This window comes from Xyrauchen texanus, chromosome 37, assembly GCF_025860055.1.
Source record: "Xyrauchen texanus isolate HMW12.3.18 chromosome 37, RBS_HiC_50CHRs, whole genome shotgun sequence".
NCBI classification, from domain to species: Eukaryota; Metazoa; Chordata; class Actinopteri; order Cypriniformes; family Catostomidae; genus Xyrauchen; species Xyrauchen texanus.
The window spans coordinates 37,695,563-37,714,041 of record NC_068312.1 but is presented as its reverse complement, the minus strand read 5'-3'; positions in this window follow the sequence as shown (position 1 = coordinate 37,714,041).

Genomic DNA, 18,479 nt, shown 5'->3' with positions numbered 1-18,479 from the left:
CCAGAAAGCGGGAATTTTAGGCGTGGCCTTTAAGCCCCCTAGTGGCGAATGTCGGCCATTCTTGGTTTGTGGGTTCCTGTTGGCCTGTAGTACCATTGTACCAAATTAGAACATTTTAGACCAGAAAATGGGAATTTCGGCATGGCCTGTAAGCGCCCCTAGAGGCTGAATGTTAGCCATTCTTTATGCAGTACTTCAGAGTGATGTCATCTTGAAGCATGTTAGGTTTGAAAAACCATCAGTCAAAATTACATTTGATTTATTGACACGTATATATTGTTAAAATTTGGACATTTACATAAACACGCCCCTTTCAGCCATTTTGTATCAGTATTCATTTTTCCTAAGTAGCGTTTTCAAAGACTTCAATTCTACACATGTGTACCAAATTTCAAGTCAATTGGAGCTACGGTTCAGGAGAAGAAGAGTTTTGTAGGTTTTACGCAAATTTTCAACGTCACGGAAAAATCCATCATGGCGGAAGTTATGGGTTCTTGAGGCTTTTTGTTCCCCATGAGAAATGAGGCATGTACACCAAGTTTCAGGAGATTTGGACAAATGGCGTGGAAATGGTATCACTTTGAATATATTTTTTTTGGGCGTGGCCTGTAAGCGCCACCTATGGGCGAATGTTGACCATTCTTGGTTTGGGGGTACCCGTTGGCATGGACTATCAATGTGCCAATTTAGAAAACTTTTGACCAGTGACTTTTTGAGCTATTTGGGCTCAAGGAGAAGAATAATAATAATAATAATAATAAATATAGCTGCAAGCAGCAATGCAGATTCCTCCTCAAAATGGCAAATCATTTCAAATTGATCAGTAGAGGGTTGGGGTTAAACCCTCTCAATGGATGAATCCAAAAAACATGTATTTCTGTCTGAATCCTAAGCGAAACATTTTCAGTCTACAGGAAAATCCATCATACCTTATGGATCCTTGAGGCGTTTTTGTTCCCAATGAGAAATGAGGCATGTACACCAAGATTCAAAAGAATTGGTTAAATGGCGTGGAAATGGTATCACTTTGAAAATATTTTTTGGAGACGTGGCCTGTAAGCGCCTCCTATGGGCAAATGTGGGTCATTCTTGGTTTGTGGGTTCCTGTTGGCCTGTAGTATCAATGTACATAATTAGAAAATATTTGACCAGAAAATGGGACTTTTGGGAATTACCTGTAGCGCCCCTAGGGGTGAATGTTGGCCATTCTTGGTTTGAGGGTTCCTGTTGACCTGTAGTATCAATGTACCAAATTAGAACATTTTTGACCATAAAATGGGAATTTCGAGTGGCCTCTAGTGCCCCTAAGGGCGAATGTTAGCCATTCTTTGTTTGTGGGTTCCTGTTGGCCAGTAGTATCAATGTACCATATTAGAAAATTTTTGACCAGAAAACGGAAATTTTGGGAGTGGCCTGTAAGCGCCCCTAATGGCGAATGTGGGCCATACTTGGTTTGTGGGTTCCTGTTGGCCTGTAGTATCAATGTACCAAATTATAACTTTTTGACCAGAAAATGGGAATTTCGGCTGGCCTCTAAGCCACCTAGTGGTGAATGTCGGTCATTCTTGGTTTGTGGATTCCTTTTGGCCTGTACTATTAATGTACCAAATTAGAACATTTTTGACCAGAAAATGGGAATTTCGGCATGGCCTGTAGTGCCCCTAGAGGCTGAATGTTAGCCATTCTTGGTTTGAGGGTTCCTGTTGACCTGCAGTATCAATGTACCAAATTAGAGCGTTTTTGACCAGAAAGCGAAATTTTGGAGTAGCCTGTAAGCCCCTAAGGGCTGAATGTGGACCACACTTGGTATGTGGGTTCCTGTTGGCCTGTAGTATCAAAGTACCAAATTAGAAAATTTTTGACCAGAAAATGGGAATTTTGGCTTGTCCTGTAGTGCCCCTAGTGGCGAATGTCGGTCATTCTTGGTTTGTGGATTCCTGTTGGCCTGTACTATTCTTGTACCAAATTAGAACATTTTTGACCAGAAAATGGGAATTTTGGCTTGTCCTGTAGTGCCCCTAGTGGCGTATGTCGGTCATTCTTGGTTTGTGGATTCCTGTTGGCCTGTACTATTAATTTACCAAATTAGAACATTTTTGACCAGAAAATGGGAATTTTGGCATGGCCATTCTTTGCACAGTACTTCAGAGTGATGTCATCTTTAAGCATGTTAGGTTTGAAAAACCATCAGTCAAAATTACATTTGATTTATTGACACGTATATATTGTTAAAATTTGGACATTTACATAAACATGCCCCTTTCAGCCATTTTGTATAGTATTCATTTTTCCTAAGTAACGTTTTCAAGGACTGTCCATTCTACACATGTGTACCAAATTTCAAGTCAATTGGAGCTACGGTTCAGGAGAAGAAGAGTTTTGTAGGTTTTATGCAAATTTTCAGCGTCTGGGAAAATCCATCATGGCGGAAGTTATGGGTTCTTGAGGCTTTTTGTTCCCCATGAGGAATGAGGCATGTACACCAAATTTCAGAAGATTTGGACAAATGGCGTGGAAATTGTATCACTTTGAATTTTGTTTTTTGGGCGTGGCCTGTAAGCGCCACCTATGGGCGAATGTGGGCCATTCTTGGTTTAGGGGTACCCGTTGGCATGGAGTATCAATGTGCCAATTTAGAAAATTTTTGACCAGTGACTTTTTGAGCTATTGGGGCTCAAGGAGAAGAATAATAATAATAATAATAATAATAATAATAATAATAATAATAATAAAACCATCAATTACAATAGATTCCCTCCTACGGAGGAATCTAATAAAACCATCAATTACAATAGATTCCCTCCTACGGAGGAATCTAATAAATATAGCTGCAAGCAGCAATGCGGATTCCTCCTCAAAATGGCAAATCATTTCAAATTGATCAGTAGAGGGTTGGGGTTAAACCCTCTCAATGGATGAATCCAAAAAACATGTATTTCTGTCTGAATCCTAAACGAAACATTTTCAGTCTACAGGAAAATCCATCATACCTTATGGATCCTTGAGGCGTTTTTGTTCCCAATGAGAAATGAGGCATGTACACCAAGATTCAAAAGAATTGGTTAAATGGCGTGGAAATGGTATCACTTTGAAAATATTTTTTGGGGCGTGGCCTGTAAGCGCCTCCTATGGGCAAATGTGGGTCATTCTTGGTTTGTGGGTTCCTGTTGGCCTGTAGTATCAATGTACATAATTAGAAAATATTTGACCAGAAAATGGGACTTTTGGGAATTACCTGTAAGCCCCCTAGGGGTGAATGTTGGCCATTCTTGGTTTGAGGGTTCCTGTTGACCTTTAGTATCAATGTACCAAATTAGAACATTTTTGACCATAAAATGGGAATTTCGGTGTGGCCTCTAGTGCCCCCTAGGGGCGAATGTTGGCCATTCTTTGTTTGTGGGTTCCTGTTGGCCAGTAGTATCAATGTACCATATTAGAAAATTTTTGACCAGAAAACGAAATTTTGGGAGTGGCCTGTAGCGCCCCCTAATGGCGAATGTGGGCCATACTTGGTTTGTGGGTTCCTGTTGGCCTGTAGTATCAATGTACCAAATTATAACTTTTTTGACCAGAAAATGGGACTTTTGGGAATTACCTGTAGCGCCCCCTAGGGGTGAATGTTGGCCATTCTTGGTTTGAGGGTTCCTGTTGACCTGTAGTATCAATGTACCAAATTAGAACATTTTTGACCATAAAATGGGAATTTCAGTGGCCTCTAGTGCCCCCTAAGGGCTGAATGTTAGCCATTCTTTGTTTGTGGGTTCCTGTTGGCCAGTAGTATCAATGTACCATATTAGAAAATTTTTGACCAGAAAGCGAAATTTTGGGAGTGGCCTGTAAGCCCCCTAATGGCTGAATGTGGGCCATACTTGGTTTGTGGGTTCCTGTTGGCCTGTAGTATCAATGTACCAAATTATAACTTTTTGACCAGAAAATGGGAATTTCGAGCTTGGCCTCTAAGCGCCACCTAGTGGTGAATGTCGGTCATTCTTGGTTTGTGGATTCCTTTTGGCCTGTACTATTAATGTACCAAATTAGAACATTTTTGACCAGAAAATGGGAATTTCGGCATGGCCTGTAGTGCCCCTAAGGGCGAATGTTAGCCATTCTTGGTTTGAGGGTTCCTGTTGACCTGCAGTATCAATGTACCAAATTAGAGCGTTTTTGACCAGAAAGCGAAATTTTGGAGTAGCCTGTAGTGCCCCCTAAGGGCGAATGTGAGCCACACTTGGTATGTGGGTTCCTGTTGGCCTGTAGTATCAAAGTACCAAATTAGAAAATTTTTGACCAGAAAATGGGAATTTTGGCTTGTCCTGTAGTGCCCCCTAGTGGCGAATGTCGGTCATTCTTGGTTTGTGGATTCCTGTTGGCCTGTACTATTCTTGTACCGAATTAGAACATTTTTGACCAGAAAATGGGAATTTTGGCTTGTCCTGTAGTGCCCCTAGTGGCGTATGTCGGTCATTCTTGGTTTGTGGATTCCTGTTGGCCTGTACTATTAATTTACCAAATTAGAACATTTTTGACCAGAAAATGGGAATTTTGGCATGGCCATTCTTTGCACAGTACTTCAGAGTGATGTCATCTTTAAGCATGTTAGGTTTGAAAAACCATCAGTCAAAATTACATTTGATTTATTGACACGTATATATTGTTAAAATTTGGACATTTACATAAACACGCCCCTTTCAGCCATTTTGTATCAGTATTCATTTTTCCTAAGTAACGTTTTCAAGGATGTCCATTCTACACATGTGTACCAAATTTCAAGTCAATTGGAGCTACGGTTCAGGAGAAGAAGAGTTTTGTAGGTTTTCAGCAAATTTTCAACGTACTGGGAAAATCCATCATGGCGGAAGTTATGGGTTCTTGAGGCTTTTTGTTCCCCATGAGGAATGAGGCATGTACACCAAATTTCAGAAGATTTGGACAAATGGCGTGAAATTGTATCACTTTGAATTTTGTTTTTTGGGCGTGGCCTGTAAGCGCCACCTATGGGCGAATGTGGGCCATTCTTGGTTTGGGGGTACCCGTTGGCATGGAGTATCAATGTGCCAATTTAGAAAATTTTTGACCAGTGACTTTTTGAGCTATTGGGGCTCAAGGAGAAGAATAATAATAATAATAAATATAGCTGCAAGCAGCAATCGCAGATTCCTCCTCAAAATGGCAAATCATTTAAAATTGATCAGTAGAGGGTTGGGGTTAAACCCTCTCAATGGATGAATCCAAAAACCACGTATTTCTGTCTGAATCCTAAGCGAAACATTTTCAGTGTACAGAAAAATCCATCAATACAGACCTTATGGATCCTTGAGGCTTTTTGTTCCCAATGAGAAATGAGGCATGTACACCAAGTTTCAGAAGAATTAGTTAAATGGCGTGGAAATGGTATCACTTTGAAAATATTTTTTTGGGATGTGGCCTGTAAGCGCCACCTATGGGCAAATGTGGGCCATTCTTGGTTTGTGGGTTCCTGTTGGCCTGTAGTATCAATGTACAAAATTAGAAAATATTTGACCAGAAAATGGGAATTTTGGAGTGGCCTGTAGTGCCCCTAGGGGCGAATGTGGGCCATTCTTGGTTTGTGGGTTCCTGTCGGCCTATAGAATCAATGTACCAAATTAGAAAATGTTTGACCAGAAAATGGGAATTTTGGCGTGGCCTTTAAGCCCCCTAAGGGCTGAATGTGGGCCATACTTGGTTTGTGGGTTCCTGTTGGCCTGTAGTATCAATGTACCAAATTAGAACATTTTTGACCAGAAAATGGGAATTTCTCTGATGGCCTGTAAGCTCCCCTAAGGGCGAATGTTGGCCATTCTTTGCGCAGTATTTCAGAGTGATGTCATCTTGAAGCATGTTAGGTTTGAAAAACCATCAGTCAAAATTACATTTGATTTATTGACGCGTATATATTGTTAAAATTTGGACATTTACATAAACACGCCCCTTTCAGCCATTTTGTATCGTATTCATTTTTCCTAAGTAGCGTTTTCAAGGATGTCCATTCTACACATGTGTACCAAATTTCAAGTCAATTGGAGCTACGGTTCAGGAGAAGAAGAGTTTTGTAGGTTTTAGCAAATTTTTCAGCGTCACGGGAAAATCCATCATGGCGGAAGTTATGGGTTCTTGAGGCTTTTTTGTTCCCCATGAGGAATGAGGCATGTACACCAAATTTCAGAAGATTTGGACAAATGGCGTGGAAATTGTATCACTTTGAATTTTGTTTTTTTGGGCGTGGCCTGTAGCGCCACCTATGGGCGAATGTGGGCCATTCTTGGTTTAGGGGTACCCGTTGGCATGGAGTATCAATGTGCCAATTTAGAAAATTTTTGACCAGTGACTTTTTGAGCTATTGGGGCTCAAGGAGAAGAATAATAATAATAATAATATAAATATAGCTGCAAGCAGCAATGCAGATTCCTCCTCAAAATGGCAAATCATTTCAAATTGATCAGTAGAGGGTTGGGGTTAAACCCTCTCAATGGATGAATCCAAAAAACATGTATTTCTGTCTGAATCCTAAGCGAAACATTTTCAGTCTACAGGAAAATCCATCATACCTTATGGATCCTTGAGGCGTTTTTGTTCCCAATGAGAAATGAGGCATGTACACCAAGATTCAAAAGAATTGGTTAAATGGCGTGGAAATGGTATCACTTTGAAAATATTTTTTTGGGACGTGGCCTGTAGCGCCTCCTATGGGCAAATGTGGGTCATTCTTGGTTTGTGGGTTCCTGTTGGCCTGTAGTATCAATGTACATAATTAGAAAATATTTGACCAGAAAATGGGACTTTTGGGAATTACCTGTAGCGCCCCTAGGGGTGAATGTTGGCCATTCTTGGTTTGAGGGTTCCTGTTGACCTGTAGTATCAATGTACCAAATTAGAACATTTTTGACCATAAAATGGGAATTTCGAGTGGCCTCTAGTGCCCCTAAGGGCGAATGTTAGCCATTCTTTGTTTGTGGGTTCCTGTTGGCCAGTAGTATCAATGTACCATATTAGAACATTTTTGACCAGAAAACGAAATTTTGGGAGTGGCCTGTAAGCCCCTAATTGCTGAATGTGGGCCATACTTGGTTTGTGGGTTCCTGTTGGCCTGTAGTATCAATGTACCAAATTATAACTTTTTGACCAGAAAGCGAAATTTTGGAGTAGCCTGTAAGCCCCCTAAGAGCTGAATGTGGGCCATACTTGGTTTGTGGGTTCCTGTTGGCCTGTAGTATCAATGTACCAAATTATAACTTTTTGACCAGAAAATGGGAATTTCGAGCTGGCCTCTAAGCCACCTAGTGGTGAATGTCGGTCATTCTTGGTTTGTGGATTCCTTTTGGCCTGTACTATTAATGTACCAAATTAGAACATTTTTGACCAGAAAATGGGAATTTCCTCATGGCCTGTAGTGCCCCTAAGGCTGAATGTTAGCCATTCTTGGTTTGAGGGTTCCTGTTGACCTGCAGTATCAATGTACCAAATTAGAGCGTTTTTGACCAGAAAGCGAAATTTTGGAAGTAGCCTGTAAGCGCCCCTAAGGGCTGAATGTGGGCCACACTTGGTATGTGGGTTCCTGTTGGCCCTGTAGTATCAAAGTACCAAATTAGAAAATTTTTGACCAGAAAATGGGAATTTTGGCTTGTCCTGTAGTGCCCCTAGTGGCGAATGTCGGTCATTCTTGGTTTGTGGATTCCTGTTGGCCTGTACTATTCATTGTACCAAATTAGAACATGTTTGACCAGAAAATGGGAATTTTGGCTTGTCCTGTAGTGCCCCTAAGTGGCGTATGGCGGTCATTCTTGGTTTGTGGATTCCTGTTGGCCTGTACTATTAATTTACCAAATTAGAACATTTTTGACCAGAAAATGGGAATTTCTAGGCATGTAGCCATTCTTTGCACAGTACTTCAGAGTGATGTCATCTTTAAGCATGTTAGGTTTGAAAAACCATCAGTCAAAATTACATTTGATTTATTGACACGTATATATTGTTAAAATTTGGACATTTACATAAACACGCCCCTTTCAGCCATTTTGTATCGTATTCATTTTTCCTAAGTAGCGTTTTCAAGGATGTCCATTCTACACATGTGTACCAAATTTCAAGTCAATTGGAGCTCACGGTTCAGGAGAAGAAGAGTTTTGTAGGTTTTCGCAAATTTTCAACGTCTGGGAAAATCCATCATGGCGGAAGTTATGGGTTCTTGAGGCTTTTTGTTCCCCATGAGGAATGAGGCATGTACACCAAATTTCAGAAGATTTGGACAAATGGCGTGGAAATTGTATCACTTTGAATTTTGTTTTTTGGGCGTGGCCTGTAAGCGCCACCTATGGGCGAATGTGGGCCATTCTTGGTTTGGGGGTACCCGTTGGCATGGAGTATCAATGTGCCAATTTAGAAAATTTTTGACCAGTGACTTTTTGAGCTATTAGGGCTCAAGGAGAAGAATAATAATAATAATAATAATAATAATAATAATAATAATAATAATAATAATAATAAAACCATCAATTACAATAGATTCCCTCCTACGAGGAATCTAATAAACCATCAATTACAATAGATTCCTCCACGAGGAATCTAATAATAATAATAATAATAATAATAAAACCATCAATTACAATAGATTCCCTCCTACGGAGGAATCTAATAAAACCATCAATTACAATAGATTCCCTCCTACGGAGGAATCTAATAAAACCGACAAATACAATAGATTCCCTCCTTACGGAGGAATCTAATAAAACCGACAAATACAATAGATTCCCTCCTTACGGAGGAATCTAATAATAATAATAATAATAATAAAACCGACAAATACAATAGATTCCCTCCTTACGGAGGAATCTAATAAAACCGACAAATACAATAGATTCCCTCCTTATGGAGGAATCTAAATACAGAGAGCAGTGAGGAAGGGAGGGAAAAGTATATTAAAATATGAGTTTGAATAGAGCTGTAATAGGATAACAGCAGCAAAGTATGTAACAGCCTGCCACAAACTACGAGAGTCAGCCAGTGGACAAAACTAGGGTCTGAATGTTGGTTCAAAAGTTTGTTTTTTTTTTATATATATATAAATGTATTCATGCATTTGTTCACTGATTAATTTTATTGATTATTTGTTCATTGCCTATGTAATGGCCAACGCTTTGGCAATACTGTACAAGTCATGCCAATAAAGCTCATTTGAATTGAATTGAATAGGAAGAGGGGTCAGTCTCTCGCCCTCATGTGATGACAGGACAACACATACTGCGCTGCAGCTGAACACACTCGACTTTCTCTCCCATTAGATACGAGAGTTTGTCTAAGTTATTTATAACCTGGAATTCAGGTAGAATATGAGCTATTTGTGTAAAGTGAGTGTTTCTAATGGTCTCATATTTACTGCAGTGAGTGAGGAAGTGAAGTTCATCCTCCACAACTCCTTCAGTGCAGTGTGAACACAGTCTGTCCTCTCTGGGTCTCCGGTTCTGTCCGTGTCGACCCATCTCTACAGACTCCTTCAGTGCAGTGTGAACACGGTCTGTCCTCTCTGGGTCTCCGGTTCTGTCCGTGTCGACCCGTCTCTACAGACTCCTTCAGTGCAGCGTGAACACGGTCTGTCCTCTCTCGGTCTCCGGTTCTGTCCGTGTCGGCCCGTCTCTACAGACTCCTTCAGTGCAGCGTGAACACGGTCTGACCTCTCTGGGTCTCCGGTTCTGTCTGTGTCGGCCCGTCTCTACAGACTCCTTCAGTGCAGCGTGAACACGGTCTGTCCTCTCTGGGTCTCCGGTTCTGTCCGTGTCGGCCCGTCTCTACAGACTCCTTCAGTGCAGCGTGAACACGGTCTGTCCTCTCTGGGTCTCCTGTACTGTCCGTGTCGGCCCGTCTCTACAGACTCCTTCAGTGCAGCGTGAACACGGTCTGTCCTCTCTGGGTCTCCTGTACTGTCCGTGTCGGCCCGTCTCTACAGACTCCTTCAGTGCAGCGTGAACACGGTCTGTCCTCTCTGGGTCTCCTGTACTGTCCGTGTCGGCCCGTCTCTACAGACTCCTTCAGTGCAGCGTGAACACGGTCTGTCCTCTCAGGGTCTCCTGTACTGTCCGTGTCGACCCGTCTCTACAGACTCCTTCAGTGCAGCGTGAACACGGTCTGTCCTCTCCGGGTCTCCTGTACTGTCCGTGTCGACCCGTCTCTACAGACTCCTTCAGTGCAGCGTGAACACGGTCTGTCCTCTCCGGGTCTCCGGTTCTGTCCGTGTCGGCCCGTCTCTACAGACTCCTTCAGTGCAGCGTGAACACGGTCTGTGCTCTCCGGGTCTCCGGTTCTGTCCGTGTCGGCCCGTCTCTACAGACTCCTTCAGTGCAGCGTGAACACGGTCTGTCCTCTCCGGGTCTCCGGTTCTGTCCGTGTCGGCCCGTCTCTACAGACTCCTTCAGTGCAGCGTGAACACGGTCTGTCCTCTCCGGGTCTCCGGTTCTGTCCGTGTCGGCCCGTCTCTACAGACTCCTTCAGTGCAGCGTGAACACGGTCTGTCCTCTCCGGGTCTCCGGTTCTGTCCGTGTCGGCCCGTCTCTACAGACTCCTTCAGTGCAGCGTGAACACGGTCTGTCCTCTCCGGGTCTCCGGTTCTGTCCGTGTCGGCCCGTCTCTACAGACTCCTTCAGTGCAGCGTGAACACGGTCTGTCCTCTCCGGGTAACCTGTACTGTCCGTGTCGGCCCGTCTCTACAGACTCCTTCAGTGCAGCGTGAACACTGTCTGTCCTCTCCGGGTCTCCGGTTCTGTCCGTGTCGGCCCGTCTCTACAGACTCCTTCAGTGCAGCGTGAACACGGTCTGTCCTCTCTGGGTCTCCGGTTCTGTCCGTGTCGACCCGTCTCTACAGACTCCTTCAGTGCAGCGTGAACACGGTCTGTCCTCTCTGGGTCTCCGGTTCTGTCCGTGTCGACCCGTCTCTACAGACTCCTTCAGTGCAGCGTGAACACGGTCTGTCCTCTCTGGGTCTCCGGTTCTGTCCGTGTCGACCCGTCTCTACAGACTCCTTCAGTGCAGCGTGAACACGGTCTGTCCTCTCTGGGTCTCCGGTTCTGTCCGTGTCGACCCGTCTCTACAGACTCCTTCAGTGCAGCGTGAACACGGTCTGTCCTCTCTGGGTCTCCGGTTCTGTCCGTGTCGACCCGTCTCTACAGACTCCTTCAGTGCAGCGTGAACACGGTCTGTGCTCTCTGGGTCTCCGGTTCTGTCCGTGTCGACCCGTCTCTACAGACTTCTTCAGTGCAGCGTGAACACGGTCTGTGCTCTCTGGGTCTCCGGTTCTGTCCGTGTCGACCCGTCTCTACAGACTCCTTCAGTGCAGCGTGAACACGGTCTGTCCTCTCTGGGTCTCCGGTTCTGTCCGTGTCGGCCCGTCTCTACAGACTCCTTCAGTGCAGCGTGTACACGGTCTGTCCTCTCTGGGTCTCCGGTTCTGTCCGTGTCGGCCCGTCTCTACAGACTCCTTCAGTGCAGCGTGAACACGGTCTGTCCTCTCTGGGTCTCCGGTTCTGTCCGTGTCGGCCCGTCTCTACAGACTCCTTCAGTGCAGCGTGAACACGGTCTGTCCTCTCTGGGTCTCCGGTTCTGTCCGTGTCGGCCCGTCTCTACAGACTCCTTCAGTGCAGCGTGAACACGGTCTGTCCTCTCTGGGTCTCCTGTACTGTCCGTGTCGGCCCGTCTCTACAGACTCCTTCAGTGCAGCGTGAACACGGTCTGTCCTCTCTGGGTCTCCGGTTCTGTCCGTGTCGGCCCGTCTCTACAGACTCCTTCACTGCAGCGTGAACACGGTCTGTCCTCTCTGGGTCTCCGGTTCTGTCCGTGTCGACCCGTCTCTACAGACTCCTTCAGTGCAGCGTGAACATGGTCTGTCCTCTCTGGGTCTCCGGTTCTGTCCGTGTCGACCCGTCTCTACAGACTCCTTCAGTGCAGTGTGAACACATTTTCATTCAAAATATGTTTTGTTCTATGTAATATTGCAATGGATTTAGACAATTTTGTTTTTACATTATTTATATGTGGTTTCCAACTTATGATCTATTATAACACCCAGAAATGTGTTTTTATACACTCTAATCTATTTCCTCATTATGAATTATAATTTTAGTTTTAGTAATACATTGCCGATTACTAAATATTATGAACTTTGTTTTACTTAAATTCAATGAAAGTCTATTATCATCAAACCATTTTTTTAAGACTATCAATTAAATTTACACTGTTTCAGAAGCTCTTCCAAATGTTTACCGGAACAACATAAATGTGTGTCATCTGCAAACAGGACCATTTTTAATACATTAGACAATTACAAATATACTTTATATAAAGTACAAACTATTTTGGGCCTAGCACTGAACCTTGTGGAACCCCACAAGTGACTTAATTCTGATTTAACATTATTTATTTGTACAAATTGATCTCTATCAGCGAGGTAACTTCTTAACCAAGAGAAGGCTTTTCCTCTTATACCAGATCTCTCCAGTCTCCTCATTAATAAGTCGTGATCAATAGTGTCAAAATCTTTTTTTAAATCTAGGATCACCCCACAGTATAGTCATTATTATCCATAGCAGTGGAAATCTCTTCTACCAGTTCATCACCACCATTGAGGATGACCTATTAGCTCTAAAGCCATACTGCTGATCGCTCAATAACTGGTGTTAATCTGTTAAATTATCAAGCGTCACGTACAAATCATTTATTTTGAAAACTGTGAAAGCAGAGAAACTGGTCTGTAATCGGAAAAGAGATGTCTATCTCCACTTATAAAAATAGGAATAACTTTTGCTGTTATCACATTACTCTGATATATACCTGTTAAAAGGACTGATTACAGATACCTGTAAATGGTTTTACAATATATTCTATAATGTTTTTTAATAATTACATGTCAATGTCATTACAATCGCTAGAATTTTTATTCTTACAATTAACTTACATCCAATATTGACAATATCATTCACTTTATTTATAAATGATTTGGATAGTTTTCCAGTACTCTTTTTAATTATATTGTTAAATACTTCCCATGTTGCTTGAGTATTACTCCAATAATTTGTGATAAAAGTCCTTTTACTAAATCTTATAATACTTATTCATTTATTTTTTTATATCTGATATTTGTTTTCAGCTTGTTTTGTTCTGTTATGATACATCTATATAATACATTCTTCTTCTTACATGACTTCTGTATTCCCTCAGTAATCCATGGCTTATCATCATGCTTCTTTAAAACTATCTTAGACAATGTTTTCCATATTGCCCAATTAATATGGTCAAAAAAGCATCATATGCTCTATTAGGATCTTACATACACCTCACTCCAGTTTTGTTTCCTGAAGTCCTCCTCAAGGGCAGCAATGGCTTCTGGTGTTCTATGGTGAATCATTGTAGAATTATTTGTCCTATTTTCATTTGTTTTGTTTTTTAATATTTGGAAGATTGCAAAAACTGGAAGATGATCAGTCATATTTATAAATAACCCTCCTACTATTTATCCTCCACTTTCATTTGTATATTATATTATCTATCAGTGTCTGTTGTTATTCTGCTTGGTTTTGTAATCACAGGAAAAGGCTTTTACTATACATTATGTTAATAAAATCTGTCCTCTTATGTCCGTTTGGATTCAACAAATCAATCTTAAAATCTCCACATGCAATTTGTACCTTGTTCTCATTCCATTTGTCTAAAATACCAACTAATTTATTCATAAATGTATCAATTCACGTTCCTGGTGTTCTATACACAACTAATAATTATAATTTTAGATCTTTCAATGTCGATTTCTATGGTTAAGCATTCCAATATATTTTCTATAGTCATTGACATTTAATCAAACTACATCTTAATGCTGTATCAACATCCAGAGCAACTCCTTTATTATTATTAACTCTGTTAGTCGTAAACAACCTATATCCTTCCCATTCTACCTCTTGTTCTTTGTCTTTATCAAGCCAAGTCTCTGACACAGCAATCACATTAAACTTGTTAAACTGGCACAAATAATCCTTAATTTGTTTGAAGTTTCTATAAAGACTTCTACTATTAAGATTTTCACATTCCTATTGAATTGTTCTTCTGTATAATACTCACAATTATTATTTACATTATTGAAAAAATGGTTTTCCGGGTCAATATCATTTCCAATCTCATACATGTTATGGTCTGTGTGATTGAACGTTTTGAAGTTCAAATGTTCATAATTGCGGTATTGACTTTGTAAATGGTCAGACACACAGTCCTTATGAATATTAACAAACTCCCCATCATCAATATCCCTAAATGGGAACAAAGAATCCTTATCAAAGTCTGTCATTTATTTTTATGTGATCCTTGTGAGTCCCTGTGAATATTCCTCCACACAGTCCTCACTTGTAACCACAATCCACAGTCCTTGTTTTTCATAAACAATAAAGTATCCATGTTTACAATACCAGTCAGAAAAAATGTATATGACCTTATTCTGGTCCAATTCTTTAAGTTCTCTTATTGTGAGTACTTTGGCTTCTTCTGATGTTCCATTTAGCCGTATTACAACTTTGCAATTTGTTGTCCATGTAGCTTGTATCTTGTTCTGTTTCCTCAGAATGTGTGCGTGTCTAGCGATGCCAGTGCTCTTTTTTGTAAGATTATAAATTCAGATACACCCCTGAACCCTTCAACTTCTTTGTCTCCCTCAGTAGCTCGATCTTGTGCTTCCGATTCACAAACCGAACAACTATGGCAGGCTTCGTTCCGCTGTTCTTTCGGGGAAGGGTATAACAGGCCACAACGTTATTGCTCTGAATGTTCATATTCTTACTTTCAAAGAACTTTACTTGTTTTTCCAGTGTTTGTAGTTCCTCTGGCAGGACATTTTCACCGACTTTATCTCCAGCCACATTGCAACCACAAGGACAAAGAACACTATATTTTAATCTAGACTACGCCACCCTGGGAATTTCACCCAGAGAATATTACCCGCGCACAGGTTCCCCACTAAAGACAGGAAGACATGGAGACACGGGTATTTATGCAAAGTACAAAAAAGTTTATTATAATTTATAATAAAAACCCAGACACAGAAAGGCGACAAGCCTCAAACAATCAAATACGAAGTTCACAGAGAGACAGCTGCGGCCTCTATTTAGGAGGTGCCCTCGCAAAGGATATATTTTGTTCTCCTCAAACACACTACACACTCACAGCACAAGAGCCCCAGTGAAATTATCAGTCACGGCACACGGTGTAAACACCACCACCAAAACAGGGAGAGGAACGGTCAATTGCCCAAGCAAAAAGGGCCGCAGCTCCTGAAAAACACACACGCACACACACATACACACACACACACACACACACACACACACACTCTCCACACCACACACATACAACAAAAAGAAGAAAAGAAACAGGTTTATACAAGCTAGCAGGTGGATGGACAAAAACAAGTTCATCCACCAATAGGCCCAATCCAATAAAGAAAAACAATTAATAATGCAAATAATGAAATTCAGTAATCTTTAACCAAAGAAACAAAACAAGAGAAATTAATAAAATACACAAATCAAGACGCTTCAAATGAATAAAACAATCAATGTACAAATATAATAGTTACCAAAAAGACAATTATACAAAGAAAGCAAAAGAAAACAACCTATAACAAAACCTTAAATAAGCAAAGCGTCCAATGAGGAAGTGCGTGTATGCACTGCAGAGAATATGAAGGTGTAAATTTGAGCACAGCAGTATCAAAACAACCTATAACTAAACAGCGGTGACACTGCACGACTTGTAGTTCTCCTAAAATTCACAAAAATGATTAAAAAAGTCAATCTAGATCTACATATATATTTTAACAGAAGTTAGATGGTGACCTACCATAGCTGCGGGTTCAGGTACCCAAAAGGACATCCTTTTAATGGTTCACCGCAGTCATCATTCACACGTCAAATCTAAAACTAAAAAGACAAAGCAAGCGAATTGCTACTTGACCAGTGGCTACACTTTAACAACAATAAATTCAATTAAAACCTGTCATACCCACATCTGAAGGGCACAGACACCTGCACAACAGCCATCCGGAGGAAACCAATACCACGTTAGTAGTGGGACACAATGGGTCGCAGCACCAAACAGTCGTCCGCTCGAAACAGTCACAGTAGCGTGTGGCATGAAATAAAGCAGGCGAGAGTTCACAGGAGACGCACTCGGAGCGGTCAAAGCAGCGTGCAGCACCAAATAAAGCAGGCGAGAACTCACCGAAGACGCGCTCTAGCCTAAATACAAGCGCAGATTAATGACGTCACAGAACCTACTTAAATGCGGACAGGTGGGCTTCTAGCTCATTATGCCACAATGTACCCCACCGTTTTGCATCGTCGCCCCGACGATGGACTCAACTCCAGGGTCTAAAAGACAGAAACCGAACTAGAAACGGCCGCTGATGGAAAAGCAGACCCAGAACCTCCTAATGCCCTAGGAAGATGATGAGGATTAGAGTGTTGTCCTGCAGTAGTTCGCCTTGGCCTCACCTGACCATTCTCTGGCTCAGGAGGGGGCACGACCCCCGGCCTGATGGAAACCAAACTGCCACCACCACTTCTACAGGATCAGGCTCACTTGGGGCCACTAATGGCATCGCATCAGTATTGGATGACTCCACCAAAACATGACCATCCAAGGCTGGCAGACCTGCTTCTTGCTGCTCCCCTGGAACCACATGCCAGCAATCCACCTCGTCTACCCCCTCTTCATACACTGTTCCTAACAGAGTTACAGACCCATCACTAGGACATAACTCCAACGTTACCTCCTGACTTTGTCCCTTTAAAAGGGAACGATGAACACGTTTAACCTGATCGGGTTCTCCCTGTGGTGCAATGGAGTACACCGCACCGTTATCCTCTGGTGCTTTCACTACATAATAGACTACAGGACACCACAAATCTTGGATTTTATGGCATCCTCGTCTACCACACTCCTTTAAATACACTAGCTGGCCAACAGCCAATGGGACATCACGAACATGCTAGTCATGGTTCGCCTTTCGATGATCTGCTGCGCGCTTCAACCGTGCACTGGCCCCCTCAAAAGCAGCCTGTAACCTTGCTTGATGTTCTACAACCCATTCATGCACGTCACCAGGAGCGACGTCCTGAACCCCTCCAAGCAGGAAATCCACCGGAAGCTGCGGCTCCTGCCCAAACATAAGAAAATATGGGGACTCACCGGTGGCCTGGTGAGGAGTGGTGTTGTAGTAATATACCACTTGCGGAAGACAAGACGCCCAATCCCTCTTCCTAGAAGGGGGAAGGGTGCACAACAGATTATGCAAAGTGCGATTAAATCTCTCGCACTGGCCATTACCCGCAGGATGGTAAGGTGTCGTCGTGAGACTTCTTGATGTTGTACAAGCTACATAACTGCCACACCAGAATGGACTCAAAGTTAGCCCCTGGTCGGAATGAATTCGACCAGGGACTCCCAACTTATAAAACCATTCCCCCACTAACACCCTAGCAACAGTTTCAGCACGCTGGTCTCGAGTTGGGACCGCTAATGTATATTTAGTAAACACATCAGTCATTACCAAAACGTTCTCTATCCCTGTCTGAGATGCCTCCAAAACAGTGAAATCAATTGCTAGAATCTCATTAGGCCGAGATGCCAACAGATGGCCCATATGACTACGAGCAGCTGGTTGTGTATCTTTAGCAACCTGGCACCGCTCGCAATCTCGACACCACTGGGCTACTTCTGCTGCCATACCTGGCCAATAGCAACGCTGCCTCACCAGATCCTGATGCAACAGGGTCAACACTTCACTCCGCAGAGAACAAGGGAGAAGGATTTGAAGAATCTCTTCTCCTCCATCAGAACGAAAACACGCGGTACACTACACCTTCCCGATCTACCAATCTATTCCACTGGCGGAGTAAAACTAGTGTTGACTTGGGGAGCCCTCGGCGCTCATCCCCATTGGGAAAGGTCTTACGATCCCAAAACTCCAATACCTCACCAAGGACTCTGTCCGTACGCTGCAGGGCTCTAATATCTTCGTTAGAGTAACTCGGTAGAGCGGACATAGCTGCCTGAAGAACATGGGGGCCTACTTCTCCCTGCCTTACAGAACACAGTATCTCCTCTGGTACACTAGTCCCAGGAAGTGGATGATCTAGCCCATGACAACCAGATGGACCCTGTCTTGAAAGAGCGTCAGCATTACGATTACTCGGCCGGACCTATACTTTACCTCAAAGTCAAATGAGGCAAGCTGTGCGGCCCACCGCTGCTCGGTAGCACCAAGCCTTGCAGTATTCAGGTAACTCAGGGGGTTGTTATCAGTGTAAACTACACATTTCTGTCCCAACAAATATTCCCTGAATTTCTCGGTCATGGCCCACTTGAGCGCCACAAACTCCAGCTTCATGGAGCTATAATTTGACATGTTACGCTCAGTGGGCCGTGAGACTACGACT